Source organism: Salvelinus fontinalis, chromosome 15 (assembly GCF_029448725.1).
Source record: "Salvelinus fontinalis isolate EN_2023a chromosome 15, ASM2944872v1, whole genome shotgun sequence".
NCBI lineage: Eukaryota > Metazoa > Chordata > Actinopteri > Salmoniformes > Salmonidae > Salvelinus > Salvelinus fontinalis.
In genome coordinates, this window is record NC_074679.1 from 29,367,728 (window position 1) to 29,384,608 (window position 16,881).

A 16,881-nucleotide genomic window follows, 5' to 3' on the forward strand; every position below is an offset into this window, starting at 1 on the left:
TCATCATCACTCAATGCCTGGGTTTACCTCCACTGTACCCGTACTCTACCATACCCGTCAGTACATTATGCGCTGAATCTATTCTACCACCCAGAAATCTGCTCCTTTTATTCTCTGTCCCCAATGCACTAGACGACCAGTTTTGATAGCCTTTAGCCATACCCTCATCCTACTCCTCCTCTGTTCCTCGGGTGATGTGGAGGTTAACCCAGGCCCTGTGTCCCCAGGCGTTCTCATCTGTTGACTTCTGTAACCGTAAACGCCTTGGTTTCATGCATGTAAACATTAGAAGCCTCCTCCCTATGTTTGTTTTACACACTGCTTTAGCACACTTCGCCAACCCTGATGTCCTTGCCGTGTCTGAATCCTGGCTTAGTAAGGCCACCTAAAATTCGGAGATTTCCATCCCCAACTACAACATTTTCCGTCAAGATAGAACTGCCAAAGGGGGAGGAGTTAACCTGAAAAGTTCTGTCATACTTTCCAGGTCTATGCCCAAACAGTTTGAGCTTCTAATTTAAAAAAAGAATCTCTCCAGAAATAAGTCTCTCACTGTTGCCGCCTGATATAGACCTCCCTCAGCTCCCAGCTGTGCCCTGGATACCATATCTGAATTGATTGCCCCCCATCTATCTTCAGAGTTCGGTCTGTTAGGTGACCTAAACTGGTATATGCTTAACACCCCAGCAGTCCTACAATCTAAACTATATGCCCTCAATCTCACACAAATTATCAAGGAACCCACCAGTTATACCCATAAATCCATAAAAATGGGCACCCTCATAGATATTATCCTGACCAACTTGCCCTCCAAATACACTGCTGTTTTCAATCAGGATCTCAGCGATCCCTGCCTCATTGCCTGCATCCGCTCTGGTTCCGCGGTCAAACGACCACCCCTCATCACTGTCAAACGCTCCCTAAAACACCGCTGCGAGCAGGCCTTTTTAATTGACCTGGCCCGGGTATCCTGGAAGGATATTGACCTCATCCCGTCAGGTCCTAGAGCCTGAGAAGGGAGATATGGAAAATTAAAGGAAGAAGTGGGAGTTTCGTTTGTTTTGGCAATATACAATTTTTATTAGGGTGGACTAAGTTAGCTTCACTATTACCTTTGTATTTTTATTAGTTTATTTTGGGGGTTTCAACCTTTCCAGTTGGTGGCGACAATAACGTTACACCTTTTGGGGTGGTAGTCCTCCATAAAACCCACAGAAGATGATGGTCGAACCCGCCAAAGTCAAAGATGGATTTATGTAGATGATAGCTACACTAATGTTTTGACATTAGGTTGCAACAAAGCAACATGAATAAGAATGGAAAGGTTAGGTCAACTTAACGTTCAAATTAACTTTTGTTTAAACTAACAGTAAGCTAGCTATTGGTTTGGCTGAATATTAGGATATTTGTAGGCAACACCGGCTTTGAGGGCATTATACACTGCTCAAAAAAATAAAGGGAACACTTAAACAACACAATGTAACTCCAAGTCAATCACACTTCTGTGAAATCAAACTGTCCACTTAGGAAGCAACACTGATTGACAATAAATTTCACATGCTGTTGTGCAAATGGAATAGACAAAAGGTGGAAATTATAGGCAATTAGTAAGACACCCCCCAAAACAGGAGTGATTCTACAGGTGGTGACCACAGACCACTTCTCAGTTCCTATGCTTCCTGGCTGATGTTTTGGTCACTTTTGAATGCTGGCGGTGCTCTCACTCTAGTGGTAGCATGAGACGGAGTCTACAACCCACACAAGTGGCTCAGGTAGTGCAGTTCATTCAGGATAGCACATCAATGCGAACTGTGGCAAAAAGGTTTGCTGTGTCTGTCAGCGTAGTGTCCAGAGCATGCAGGCGCTACCAGGAGACAGGCCAGTACATCAGGAGACGTGGAGGAGGCCGTAGGAGGGCAACAACCCAGCAGCAGGACCGCTACCTCCGCCTTTGTGCAAGGAGGTGCACTGCCAGAGCCCTGCAAAATGACCCCCAGCAGGCCACAAATGTGCATGTGTCTGCTCAAACGGTCAGAAACAGACTCCATGAGGGTGGTATGAGGGCCCGACGTCCACGGGTGGGGGTTGTGCTTACAGCCCAACACCGTGCAGGACGTTTCGCATTTGCCAGAGAACACCAAGATTGGCAAATTCGCCACTGGTGCCCTGTGCTCTTCACAGATGAAAGCAGGTTCACACTGAGCACATGAGCACATGTGACAGACGTGACAGAGTCTGGAGACGCCGTGGAGAACGTTCTGCTGCCTGCAACATCCTCCAGCATGACCGGTTTGGCGATGGGTCAGTCATGGTGTGGGGTGGCATTTCTTTGTGGGGCCGCACAGCCCTCCATGTGCTCGCCAGAGGTAGCCTGACTGCCATTAGGTACCGAGATGAGATCCTCAGACCCCTTGTGAGACCATATGCTGACACATGCACATTTGTGGCCTGCTGGAGGTCATTTTGCAGGGCTCTGGCAGTGCACCTCCTTGCACAAAGGCGGAGGTAGCGGTCCTGCTGCTGGGTTGTTTCCCTCCTACGGCCTCCTCCACGTCTCCTGATGTACTGGCCTGTCTCCTGGTAGCGCCTGCATGCTCTGGACACTACGCTGACAGACATAGCAAACCTTTTTGCCACAGTTCGCATTGATGTGCTATCCTGGATGAACTGCACTACCTGAGCCACTTGTGTGGGTTGTAGACTCCGTCTCATGCTACCACTAGAGTGAGAGCACCGCCAGCATTCAAAAGTGACCAAAACATCAGCCAGGAAGCATAGGAACTGAGAAGTGGTCTGTGGTCACCACCTGCAGAATCACTCCTGTTTTGGGGGGTGTCTTGCTAATTGTCTATAATTTCCACCTTTTGTCTATTCCATTTGCACAACAGCATGTGAAATGTATTGTCAATCAGTGTTGCTTCCTAAGTGGACAGTTTGATTTCACAGAAGTGTGATTGACTTGGAGTTACATTGTGTTGTTTAAGTGTTCCCTTTATTTTTTTGAGCAGTGTACAATGTGTTACCAACATATTCAAATAATGATGGACATATTGCCATTAACATTATTTTAGTTGAATTTATTAATTCTATTTCATCCTTCCACAAGATATAGTCCCGACACAAATCTAGGGTTGCTTCCCAAGTCGGCTCGTCGTTCGTTCAATCAGTTCGGTTGCCAGAGACGCAACCCAGTCAAGTCTGTTCAGTCTTTTTGTTCTTTATCTATGGACACAACCCAGTCGTTCGTTCTGAATGTTTTCAGTGATATTTATTTTCTATACATCCATAACAATGAGGTAATGAGGCACGATTTCGCCTGGTATTGAAAATGTGCCCTGGTTAGGACACTTGTTCATAGGAGCTAGCCAACAACACATAACACAACCACTTCAAACTGAAGCTGGAAAGGCTGCAAAAGAGCTGCACTTCGTTTCTTACCTTTTTTTAATTGACATTTTTGTATATATGCATAAAAGACTGAACGACTAGCCGGCTTCTTCTTCTTGGGTGGGGTTTGTCGGCGGTTGGCATCCAACATTCTGGTGTACTGTACTGGAGGGTGTGCCAGAGATAGGGAGAAACTAAATTCTACCTGCCTGCCGAGTTGCTCTTAAAAAAGATAACACATTTGAGACTATATCAAATGACATTCTACTCAATATACTCTTTAAACTAATTTCCTGTATCCCCTTCTCCCTCATACTAAACTCAGCAAAAAAAGAAACAGCCCTTTTTCAGGACCCTGTCTTTCAAAGATTATTCGTAAAAATCCAAATAACTTCACAGATCTTCATTGTAAAGGGTTTAAACACAGTTTCTTATACTTGTTCAATGAAACATAAACAATTAATGAACATGCACCTGTGGAACGGTCGTTAAGACACTAACAGCTTACAGATTGTAGGCAATTAAGATCACAGTTCTGAAAATTTATGACACTAAAGAGGCCTTTCCACTGACTCTGAAAAACACCAAAAGATAGATGCCCAGGGTCCCTGCTCATCTGCGTAAACGTGCCTTTGGCATGCTGCAAGGAGGCATGAGGACTGCAGATGTGGCCGTGTGTATTAAAGTAGTCAAAAGTTTAGTATTTGGTCCCATATTCCTAGCATTCAATGATTACATCAGGCTTGAGATGCTGCAAACTTGTTGAATGCATTTGCTGTTTGTTTTGGTTGTTACAGATTATTTTGTGCCCTTTAGAAATTATTGGTAAATAATGTATTGTTATTTGAGTCACTTTTATTGTAAATAAGAATAGGATATGTTTCTAAACACTTCTACATTAATGTGGATGCTACCATGATTACGGATAGTCTTGAATTAATCGTGAATAATGATTAGTGAGTAAGATACTAGTATAGATGCTATTTCAATGACGGGAGGTTAGCATTTTTGGGGTGGTATGATATTTATGCCTGTAAAGTTCTCACTCATCATTATTCACAATTTATTAAGGATTATCTGTAATCATGGAAGCATCCACCGCACTTTAACCTCAGTCATTGTATCATTTCAAATCCAAGGTGCTGGAGTACAAAGCCAAAACAACAAGTGTCACTGTCCCAGTACTTTTGAAGCTTGCTGTATACGTCTCTGTTATCAGATTCAAAATCTGGCAGTTGCTCAATGCAGCATGACCAAGTAACCAACAGGTAATGTGGCTTATTGTTATTGCTAATTTCTCACAAGAGCTGGCCATTGTCTCCAATTTAATAATAACTTGACACACTCTACACATACTGACACGAGTTGCCCTGCCTCATTTGGAAACTTATACTGCCAGTCGCTCATGTTTGTCATGACAATTCTAGAAGAAGTTGGCAAGAAAGTAGAAACTGGTACCCAGGCTGATAGTAAATTGTATTAACTCTTTAATGTTTGTGTTCTGTAATGTAGTGGTGACACTGACTCAATTAAAGTGTTTGTGCGGGTGAGACCTCTGATCCATGGGACCAGCCTAACCACTGATGGATACCAAGGTCTCTGTCACCTCTCCGAACACCATCTAGAAAGGGTGAGCAGAAAGTAACTGACATTGAAATATGAAAAGTGCCAGTGATTTTGTTTTATCGGTTCTCTCAGATTGATGATTTAATTAACCTTGTTTTTCCTGACAGTCTGGAAATGCCAAGAGCTTCCTGTGCAATTGCTCCTTCATTGAGATCTACAACGAGCAGGTTCATGACCTGTTGGACAGCGCTTCAGCCAGCCTGTTCCTCAGAGAGAACATCAAGAAGCGGGTGTTTGTGGAAGGGGCTGTAGAAAATGTTGTCACTTCAGCTGCTGAAGCTAACCAGGTACTAAATAATTTAATGTGATTGATCCAATTACTTGCTTTTGTCATAGCGTAAATTATACTCGCTTAATTTCTTGTGTAGGATTGATTTGACTGACGTTGAACTGTTGGCTTTGAATTTGTTTCTCCTGCTTCCATCTCAGGTGCTGTCAATGGACTGGTGTAATAGGTGTGTGGCTTCTATCTCCATGAACAGGAAGTCATCGCAGTCCTATGTAGGCTTCACCATGACTCTGCAGTCCAAGGAGGTGCAGGTGGTGAACATCCGCACATCCCAGCTGAACTTGGTGGACCTGGCTGGGTTGGAGAGGCAGAGAGAGAGAGAGAGAGACACACACACACACACACACACACACACACACACACACACACACAGAGGGTTCCAGACTCAAGGTGATGCAGGAGTACTGTCCGCTGACTGAACATTCACAGCACACAACAAACCCTTTAGAAGGCTAAATTCCACCGTGAATCTGTTATTGTGTACACTCATTTGTTATATTATTATCAGTTCTCTGAGATCAACCCCCTCTTTTCTCCTCTTTCAGGAGGCAAGCAGCATCAACCGCTCCCTCGTGATCATGACACTGGTGGAGGAGTCCAATGGGAATAGCCGGCATATCTGCTACAGGGACTCCAAACTCCCCTTCTTGCTTTGGGTAAATTGATTCTAAAAAAGCTATTGCTTTCTTGGTGTTCCTGGTGTGTGCTAACATAACAACTATTTCCTGCAGGACTCTCTTGGAGGTAATGCTAAGACCTAGATTATAGCCAATGTGCACCCAAGTGCTTTGTGGAAACTGTATCCACCTTTCAAATCGCCCAGAGAGCCAAGTTGATCAAAAACAAGGTTAGGATGCAAAGTTGGATTTATCGCAATAGTTATTAAATATGCTACTAAACCTTTTCTCCATACAGGAGGGGAAGGGGAACCCTAGTCAGTTGCACAACTGAATAAATTCAACTGAAATGTGTCCTCCGCATTTAACCCAACCCCTCTGAATCATAGAGGTGCTGGGGGCTGCCTTAATGTACGTAATTGGCACCCGTGAGCAGTCATTGTTGAGGGTTAACTGCGTTGCTCAAGGGCAGAAAGACAGATTTCTCCATCTTGCCATCTCTGGGATTCGAACCAGCGACCTTTCGGTTACTGTCCCAATGTTCTTAACCGCTAGGCTATCTGCCACCATGATACTGTGTTGCTGATTGTAATAGATATTGTATCTGTGGTAGTTTAGTGAGCATCTCCTCATGTGATTCCTTGTGCTTTATCAGGCCCTGATCAACGAAGACATGCATGGGAACGTGAGGCAGCTACAGGCTGAGGTGAAAAAGCTGAAGGAGCAGCTAGCTCTGGCTCTCTCTACCCAGACACAATTGTACTTACACCATAGTAGTTTGCAGACTCAGCTCACCCCCTCACATTTTCTCTCTCGCTCTCCTTTAGGCGGGAGTGGGAGCAGCCGCTGGGGCAGCAGCGGTCCCTGCAGGATGCCTTTGACCAGATCCAGGCCGAGGCCAAGTTTGAGGCAGACCAGTCCAGGCAGCAGCTAGAGGACAACCAGCAGGACATCATAGCTCAGCAAGCCCAAATCACTGTCAGTCAGCTCCTTTTTAAACCAACCAAGCCCGCTTCTCTGTTAAGGACATTCAGAGCCTACCTGTCTCATTTGTATGAAATTACAGTTTAACCCCTATGGAGGATTGAGTGTGATTAGTTTTTATTGATGAATATGTTAGTTGAATTGTAGGAATTGACAAAAGCTTTTCAGTCTGAAAGAACACACAAACCAATATGACCGCCCAGTTGAGAGAGGCTAGAGAGAGCACTTTAGAGTGAGTGGGTATAAAGGCGTATTTTCTATTTGTGCATGATGAGACCTTTTTGAAGTGTATTTTAAATGTTTTGTTGACATGTTTGATTTGTTTCTCCCCAGAGAGCTTGTTCAGAATATGGAGCAGAATGTAGTGCTAAAGAAGCAAGTGTCTGAATGGACTACACAAAACCAAAAACAGGACTACACAAAACCAAAAACAGGACTACACAAAACCAAAAACAGACCTGTCATTCATTCATTGTTATTGTGTACATGGTGGTTAATGTAGTGTTTTATTTATATTTCTTAGAAATTGTTATCACTAGTATGTGTTTTTAGTTTTGTCAAATACAGTTAAACTATTTGACATAATTGGATCTTAATCTCCAATCAACTGTAATTGGCCCGGTCTTCGTTTGTATTTTTACTTTGAAAGACTTCCAATATGGCAAGCCTTGAACCAAATCTGACAACTGCCAATGGGACCATATCCAGCCTTGAGAAAAAGTTTGAACAAGAAAAAGTAAGTCTGCTCACTTAAATTACCTGCCATTAATTACTATTATTTGGGGATATAATTCATTTTGCATGTATTTGATACATCTAATCTCAGAAGTCTCTTGTTTTGTGTTGTTTGTCCTGGAGCTAATCAACCAGGCCATGGACCTCTGCAGTAAGCTGGACCTGGTAGGATCAGGGCCTTGCCATGCTGTCTGCAGGTGTCAAGGACCTTACGGTACTGACTCAAGTCATTTGTGTACCTCTTAATTCATTATCATTTTTAACTTGTATACTTATATTTTTTACTGTAGTTTACCAATGTATTTATTTTTTACCTGGTTTGTTGTAATAGGATATGTACAATGCTCCTTGCACCGAGATAGAGGAGCTCAAGGAACACAACTCCAGGATGCAAGCAGAGCTCCAGGACCAGAGAGAAGCAGCAGAAAGGAAGGTAGCTTCTAATCAGAGAGGTAAGACTTGGAGTATATTTTAAGCATAACAACTAGCGGCATCTTGAGCTTTGATGCGAGTTGCCCAGTGAAGTGAGCCTACCAGACGGGCTAAAAGTATTTTTATGCTCGCTTCGAGCCAAGCAGCACTGAAGCATGCATGAGAGCACCAGCTGTTCCGGACGACGGTGTGACCATGCTCTCCTTAGCCGATGTGAGCAAGACCTTTAAACAGGTCAACATTCACAAGGCCGCGGGGCCAGATGGATTACCAGGATGTGTACTCGGAGCATGCGCGGACCAACTGGCAAGTGTTTTCACTGATATTTTCAACCCCAAGTCATAGACTGGTCTCTCTGCTACCGCATGGCAAGCGGTACCGGAGCGCCAAGTATAGGTCCAAGAGGCTCCTAAACATCTTCTACCCCCCAAGCCATAAGACTGCTGAACAATTAATCAAATGGCCACCCAGACTTTTTGCATGCCTGGATTCCACCATTATGACAACGTCTGGATGGATGTTTTGTCCTCAGGTGGTGGTGTTACAGGAGGAGCTGGTCTATGCCACTGAGGAGGTGGAGCGACTCACCAAGGTGTTAGATGAGCAGGCAGGTCTTCTCCAAGCTTCACAAGATCAGACTGCCCAGAAGGAGGCTACCACTCTCCAGGGGAAAATACCAGGCCATTTTTTTCCTATGCACATACAAGAGCCACTGAAAACAAATCAAGGGCTACGCTACAGTAGCATGGAAAATGTCCGATTTTAGACCAAACAAAATAGATTGTACAATTATCTCTACTTATGTGATTTCCCTACCTGCTTTTCACCAGTTCAAACAACAGCAAGAGGCGGTTGAGAGGACTGACAGAGGTGAGAGTACCAATCATGTTCCACAGTCATCCTTCATCCCTAAAGTGCTTCCACAGGTAATGGATGCTTGTGTCTGATGGTTTTCCCTCCTGTATACTTTACTAGGGAACTCTGTCTGATCAAGAGAGGGTTTAATCGCTTATCTGGTTGATTTATCTGTCGGACACCTCACACCCCCTGAAGCTTCAACCCTGACCTGACTCTGGTGGTGGAGAGCCAGGAGAAGGAGCTGGAGAGCTGACGCTGATCCATGATGACTATGGAGGTGCCCCTCACTGAGCTTAACTATAAAAGGACCGCCAAGAACGAGGAGATCCAGAAGCTCAAGGTGTGGTTTGTTTACTGCATGTCATGATGAATGCTAAACATCCACTCTTGAAACACTTAATTAACACATTGATATAACACATATGGTGTTTAACTAGTCTGTGATGATTTCCCACAGGGTCAGCTGAATGAGAAGGAAATGGTGCGAATGGAGATTCAAGCTGTTCTTGACGAGTTCTACGCCAAGCAGAACCAACTGGCTCAGAATGGGAACACAAATGGGTTAGTCCATTCAAATAAAAATTTTACCGATGGATTTTTGCAACCCAAGTGTTATCAGGCTGTTGATTTGTGAAGTGTCTGATGTATATATTTTAATTGACAGGGATGTTTTAAATGAGGCCATTCATCAGAATGTCTTGAGAGAGCTGCAGGAGGAGAGGAGTGCAATGGTCTGTGTATCAATCACTCAACTCCCCTGTTCACCTGAAAATGTAGTTTTAGTAATTTGAAAATACCATTGTTTATAATAGGTGCTTTTTCATATTTCTTAATTTCCTTTCATTTGTAGAGAATAGTCATACAGAGGCTCACTGAGGCTCATGAAAGGTATGCAAATAACACTTTCTTCTTTTATCACACAGATTCTATGTGGAATATACTTGTGTAGTGTGTATGCAAATGCATTTTTTTGTTTCTTTTTTGTTGGTGTTGATTAGACTGACGAGTCAGGGATCCCTGTTGGCCCAGCCTCAGACCAGTGTCCAGGAGCTGAGGAACCACTGCCTAGAGGTGAGCCGAAAGGAGCGAGACCAGGAGTGACTGCTTCAGGTGAGAAGGGCATCAGGATCTGCTGGGGTTATTGTAATTGTATGTAGCTTTTTAATAAATTAAATTATCAAATGGAATGCAGAAAATGGCAACTTGCTCTAGTTGACAGGCTGGATAATTTTATGGCAGGCTGTAACGCTCATCGAAAGGATGAGACCAAGGTGCAGCGTGGTACCTGTTCATGATTCTTTATTAAATCCGAACTTGTAACGGATTTCCTCTTCGTCTGAGGAGGAGTAGGAAGGATCGGACCAATGTGCAGCATGGTAAGTGTCCATAATAGATTTTTAATAAATCAAAATGAACACAGAACAAAAATAACAAAACACGAACAAACAACCGAAACAGTCCCGTATGGTGCAAACACTAAAACAGGAAACAACCACCCACAAAACACACTAGAAAACAGGCTACCTAAATATGGCTCCCAATCAGAGACAACGACCGACACCTGCCTCTGTTTGAGAACCATACTAGGCCAAACACATAGAAATAGAACAACAGAACAAAACATAGAAAAACAACATTTAATGCCCACCCCAACTCACGCCCTGACCAACTAAAATAAAGACATAAAAAAGGAACTAAGGTCAGAACGTGACAGTACCCCTCCCCCAAAGGTGCGGACTCCGGCCGCAAAACCTGAACCTCTAGGGGAGGGTCTGGGTGGGCATTTCACTGAGGTGACGGCTCTGGTGCGGGACGTGGACCCCACTCCACCATAGTCTTGGCCCACTTATGTGCCGCCTTTGGAGCGGCGACCCTCGCTGCCGACCTCGGACTGGGGACCCTTTCAGCGGGCCCCGAATAGACGGGAGACGTTGCCGGAGTGAAGGGTGACTCCGGCAGCGCCGGAGTGAAAGGCGGCTCCTGACTGACGGGCGGCTCAGGCAGCTCCTGACTGACGGGCGGCTCAGGCAGCTCCTGACTGACGGGCGGCTCAGGCAGCTCCTGACTGACGGGCGGCTCAGGCAGCTCCTGACTGACGGGCGGCTCAGGCAGCTCCTGACTGACGGGCGGCTCAGGCAGCTCCTGACTGACGGGCGGCTCAGGCAGCTCCTGACTGACGGGCGGCTCTGGCTGCTCCGGACAGGAGGGCGACTCTGGCTGCTCCGGACAGGAGGGTGACTCTGGCTGCTCCGGACAGGACTGTTTAGATAGCCTGTTTTCTAGTGTGTTTTGTGGGTGGTTGTTTCCTGTTTCAGTGTTTGCACCATACGGGACTGTTTCGGTTGTTTGTTCGTGTTTTGTTATTTTTGTTCTGTGTTCATTTTGATTTATTAAAAATCTATTATGGACACATACCACGCTGCATATTGGTCCGATCCTTGCTACTCCTCCTCAGAAGAAGAGGAAATCCGTTACAGAACCAGCACTGAAGCATGCATGAGAGCACCAGCTGTTCCGGACGACGGTGTGACCATGCTCTCCTTAGCCGATGTGAGCAAGACCTTTAAACAGGTCAACATTCACAAGGCCGCGGGGCCAGATGGATTACCAGGATGTGTACTCGGAGCATGCGCGGACCAACTGGCAAGTGTTTTCACTGATATTTTCAACCCCAAGTCATAGACTGGTCTCTCTGCTACCGCATGGCAAGCGGTACCGGAGCGCCAAGTATAGGTCCAAGAGGCTCCTAAACATCTTCTACCCCCCAAGCCATAAGACTGCTGAACAATTAATCAAATGGCCACCCAGACTTTTTGCATGCCTGGATTCCACCATTATGACAACGTCTGGATGGATGTTTTGTCCTCAGGTGGTGGTGTTACAGGAGGAGCTGGTCTATGCCACTGAGGAGGTGGAGCGACTCACCAAGGTGTTAGATGAGCAGGCAGGTCTTCTCCAAGCTTCACAAGATCAGACTGCCCAGAAGGAGGCTACCACTCTCCAGGGGAAAATACCAGGCCATTTTTTTCCTATGCACATACAAGAGCCACTGAAAACAAATCAAGGGCTACGCTACAGTAGCATGGAAAATGTCCGATTTTAGACCAAACAAAATAGATTGTACAATTATCTCTACTTATGTGATTTCCCTACCTGCTTTTCACCAGTTCAAACAACAGCAAGAGGCGGTTGAGAGGACTGACAGAGGTGAGAGTACCAATCATGTTCCACAGTCATCCTTCATCCCTAAAGTGCTTCCACAGGTAATGGATGCTTGTGTCTGATGGTTTTCCCTCCTGTATACTTTACTAGGGAACTCTGTCTGATCAAGAGAGGGTTTAATCGCTTATCTGGTTGATTTATCTGTCGGACACCTCACACCCCCTGAAGCTTCAACCCTGACCTGACTCTGGTGGTGGAGAGCCAGGAGAAGGAGCTGGAGAGCTGACGCTGATCCATGATGACTATGGAGGTGCCCCTCACTGAGCTTAACTATAAAAGGACCGCCAAGAACGAGGAGATCCAGAAGCTCAAGGTGTGGTTTGTTTACTGCATGTCATGATGAATGCTAAACATCCACTCTTGAAACACTTAATTAACACATTGATATAACACATATGGTGTTTAACTAGTCTGTGATGATTTCCCACAGGGTCAGCTGAATGAGAAGGAAATGGTGCGAATGGAGATTCAAGCTGTTCTTGACGAGTTCTACGCCAAGCAGAACCAACTGGCTCAGAATGGGAACACAAATGGGTTAGTCCATTCAAATAAAAATTTTACCGATGGATTTTTGCAACCCAAGTGTTATCAGGCTGTTGATTTGTGAAGTGTCTGATGTATATATTTTAATTGACAGGGATGTTTTAAATGAGGCCATTCATCAGAATGTCTTGAGAGAGCTGCAGGAGGAGAGGAGTGCAATGGTCTGTGTATCAATCACTCAACTCCCCTGTTCACCTGAAAATGTAGTTTTAGTAATTTGAAAATACCATTGTTTATAATAGGTGCTTTTTCATATTTCTTAATTTCCTTTCATTTGTAGAGAATAGTCATACAGAGGCTCACTGAGGCTCATGAAAGGTATGCAAATAACACTTTCTTCTTTTATCACACAGATTCTATGTGGAATATACTTGTGTAGTGTGTATGCAAATGCATTTTTTTGTTTCTTTTTTGTTGGTGTTGATTAGACTGACGAGTCAGGGATCCCTGTTGGCCCAGCCTCAGACCAGTGTCCAGGAGCTGAGGAACCACTGCCTAGAGGTGAGCCGAAAGGAGCGAGACCAGGAGTGACTGCTTCAGGTGAGAAGGGCATCAGGATCTGCTGGGGTTATTGTAATTGTATGTAGCTTTTTAATAAATTAAATTATCAAATGGAATGCAGAAAATGGCAACTTGCTCTAGTTGACAGGCTGGATAATTTTATGGCAGGCTGTAACGCTCATCGAAAGGATGAGACCAAGGTGCAGCGTGGTACCTGTTCATGATTCTTTATTAAATCCGAACTTGTAACGGATTTCCTCTTCGTCTGAGGAGGAGTAGGAAGGATCGGACCAATGTGCAGCATGGTAAGTGTCCATAATAGATTTTTAATAAATCAAAATGAACACAGAACAAAAATAACAAAACACGAACAAACAACCGAAACAGTCCCGTATGGTGCAAACACTAAAACAGGAAACAACCACCCACAAAACACACTAGAAAACAGGCTACCTAAATATGGCTCCCAATCAGAGACAACGACCGACACCTGCCTCTGTTTGAGAACCATACTAGGCCAAACACATAGAAATAGAACAACAGAACAAAACATAGAAAAACAACATTTAATGCCCACCCCAACTCACGCCCTGACCAACTAAAATAAAGACATAAAAAAGGAACTAAGGTCAGAACGTGACAGTACCCCTCCCCCAAAGGTGCGGACTCCGGCCGCAAAACCTGAACCTCTAGGGGAGGGTCTGGGTGGGCATTTCACTGAGGTGACGGCTCTGGTGCGGGACGTGGACCCCACTCCACCATAGTCTTGGCCCACTTATGTGCCGCCTTTGGAGCGGCGACCCTCGCTGCCAACCTCGGACTGGGGACCCTTTCAGCGGGCCCCGAATAGACGGGAGACGTTGCCGGAGTGAAGGGTGACTCCGGCAGCGCCGGAGTGAAAGGCGGCTCCTGACTGACGGGCGGCTCAGGCAGCTCCTGACTGACGGGCGGCTCAGGCAGCTCCTGACTGACGGGCGGCTCAGGCAGCTCCTGACTGACGGGCGGCTCAGGCAGCTCCTGACTGACGGGCGGCTCTGGCTGCTCCGGACAGGAGGGCGACTCTGGCTGCTCCGGACAGGAGGGCGACTCTGGCTGCTCCGGACAGGAGGGCGACTCTGGCTGCTCCGGACAGGAGGGCGACTCTGGCTGCTCCGGACAGGAGGGCGACTCTGGCTGCTCCGGACAGGAGGGCGACTCTGGCTGCTCCGGACAGGAGGGCGACTCTGGCTGCTCCGGACTGGAGGGCGACTCTGGCTGCTCCGGACTGGAGGGCGACGCTGGAGGCTCCGGACTGGAGGGCGACGCTGGGGGCTCCGGACTGACGTCCTTCGTTGGAGGCCTCATGCCATGGATCCTCACCGGAGGCTTCGTGCCATGGATCCTCACAGGAGGCTTCGTGCCATGGATCATCACCGGAGGCTTCGTGCCATGGATCATCACCGGAGGCTTCGTGCCATGGATCATCACCGGAGGCTTCGTGCCATGGATCATCACTGGAGGCTTCGTGCCATGGATCATCACTGGAGGCTTCGTGCCATGGATCATCACTGGAGGCTTTGTGCCATGGATCATCACTGGAGGCTTCGTACCCTGGATTATCCCTGGAGGCTTCTTGCCATGGATCATCACTGGAGGCTTCTTGCCATGGATTATCACTGGAGGCTTCTTGCCATGGATTATCACTGGAGGCTTTGTGCCATGGATTATCACTGGAGGCTTCTTGCCATGGATTATCACTGGATTGGAGAGACACACAGAAGGCCTGGCTCTGGGAAAAGGCACAGGACTCACCAGGCTGGGAAGACATGCAGGAGGCCTTGTCCTTGGCCGAGGCACCGGATGCACTGGACCGTGGAGGCGCACTGGCGGTCTCGAGCGCAGAGCTAGCACCACTCATCCTGGCTGGATACCCCCTGTAGCCCGGAAAGTGTGGGGAGTTGGAACAGGCCGCACTGGGCTGTGCTGGCGAACTGGAGACACCGTGCATAGGGCTGGTGCAGTATACCCCGGGCCGAGGAGATGCACTGGAGACCAGATGCGCTGAGCCGGCATCATCCCTCCTGGCTCGATGCCCACTCTAGCCCTGCCGATTCGAGGAGCTGCAATGTAGCGCACCGGGCTACGTATGCACACTGGGGACACCGTGCACTTCACCGCGTAACACAGTGCCTGCCCGGTCACTCTCTCTCCACGGTAAGCACGGGGAGTTGGCTCAGGTGTCCTACCTGACTTAGCCACACTCCCTGTGTGCCTCCCCCAATACATTTTTGGGGCTGCCTCTCGTCCCAGCCGCGCTGCCGTGCTGCCTCCTCTTACCACCGCCGCTCAGCTTTCGCTGCCTCCAGCAGGGACGGCGATATTCCCCAGCCTGTGCCCAGGGTCCTTCTCCGTCCAGAATCTCCTCCCATGTCCATGAGTCCAGAGATTTCTGCTGCTGCCCGATACCACGCTGCTTTGTCCTTTTTTGGTGGGTGGTTCTGTAACGGATTTCCTCTTCTTCTGAGGAGGAGTAGCAAGGATCGGACCAATATGCAGCGTGGTATGTGTCCATAATAGATTTTTAATAAATCAAAATGAACACAGAACAAAAATAACAAAACACGAACAAACAACCGAAACAGTCCCGTATGGTGCAAACACTGAAACAGGAAACAACCACCCACAAAACACACTAGAAAACAGGCTATCTAAATATGGCTCCCAATCAGAGACAACGACTGACACCTGCCTCTGATTGAGAACCATACTAGGCCAAACACATAGAAATATAACAACAGAACAAAACATAGAAAAACAACATAGAATGCCCACCCCAACTCACGCCCCGACCAACTAAAATAAAGACATAAAAAAGGAACTAAGGTCAGAACGTGACAGAACTCCAAACAAAACAACAAAAGAACAACGAACGTCACTTTCCGTAGGCTACGCAGAGGTAACAAAAAATAACACCCCACAACCTAAGGTGGCAAAACAGGCTGCCTAAGTATGATTCCCAATCAGAGACAACGATAGACAGCTGTCCCTGATTGAGAACCATACCCGGCCAAAACATAGAAAAACAAAACATAGAAATAAAGAACATAGAATGCCCACCCAAATCACACCCTGACCAAACCAAATAGAGACATAAAAAGGCTCTCTAAGGTCTGGGTGTGACAGAACCACCAATCTCCATGCTGCTCCAGACGTGGCAATGATATCAGCTGCTGTCTTAGTCCATGATTTGCTTTAAGAGGGTCCCTTTGTAGTGAATCTAGCTAATGTGTGGTGATTTTAGTGAGATGCCTGAATGTCGGCAAACCTGTCCCCTACCTGTCTGAGGGGAACTGCAAGCTTGTGGGCCATAAGAACCATAAGCAGAGGATTGAGTACCTGGTCAAGCTCAAAGAAGAACACCAAACTTCAAGTGGTAATAATCATATTTAACATTTCATCACCTGGCTGCATGTTTACTTTTTGTAAGTGTTATAGTTGCCATCAAGAGACTTGGCCTCAGCAGTGAAATACTGAGGGGGAATTTCACTGCATTTATAGACTATAAGTAACAAACACAATTTTTCAAGGGAAATAAAACCTCAGATCTGAAATGAGTATCTGAGAAAATGCTTGGAGAGATTCTCATTGGCTGCTCAACATTTCTTTTTGACTGTGAACATGTCCCCCAAACAGAAAGCCTTTTCACCC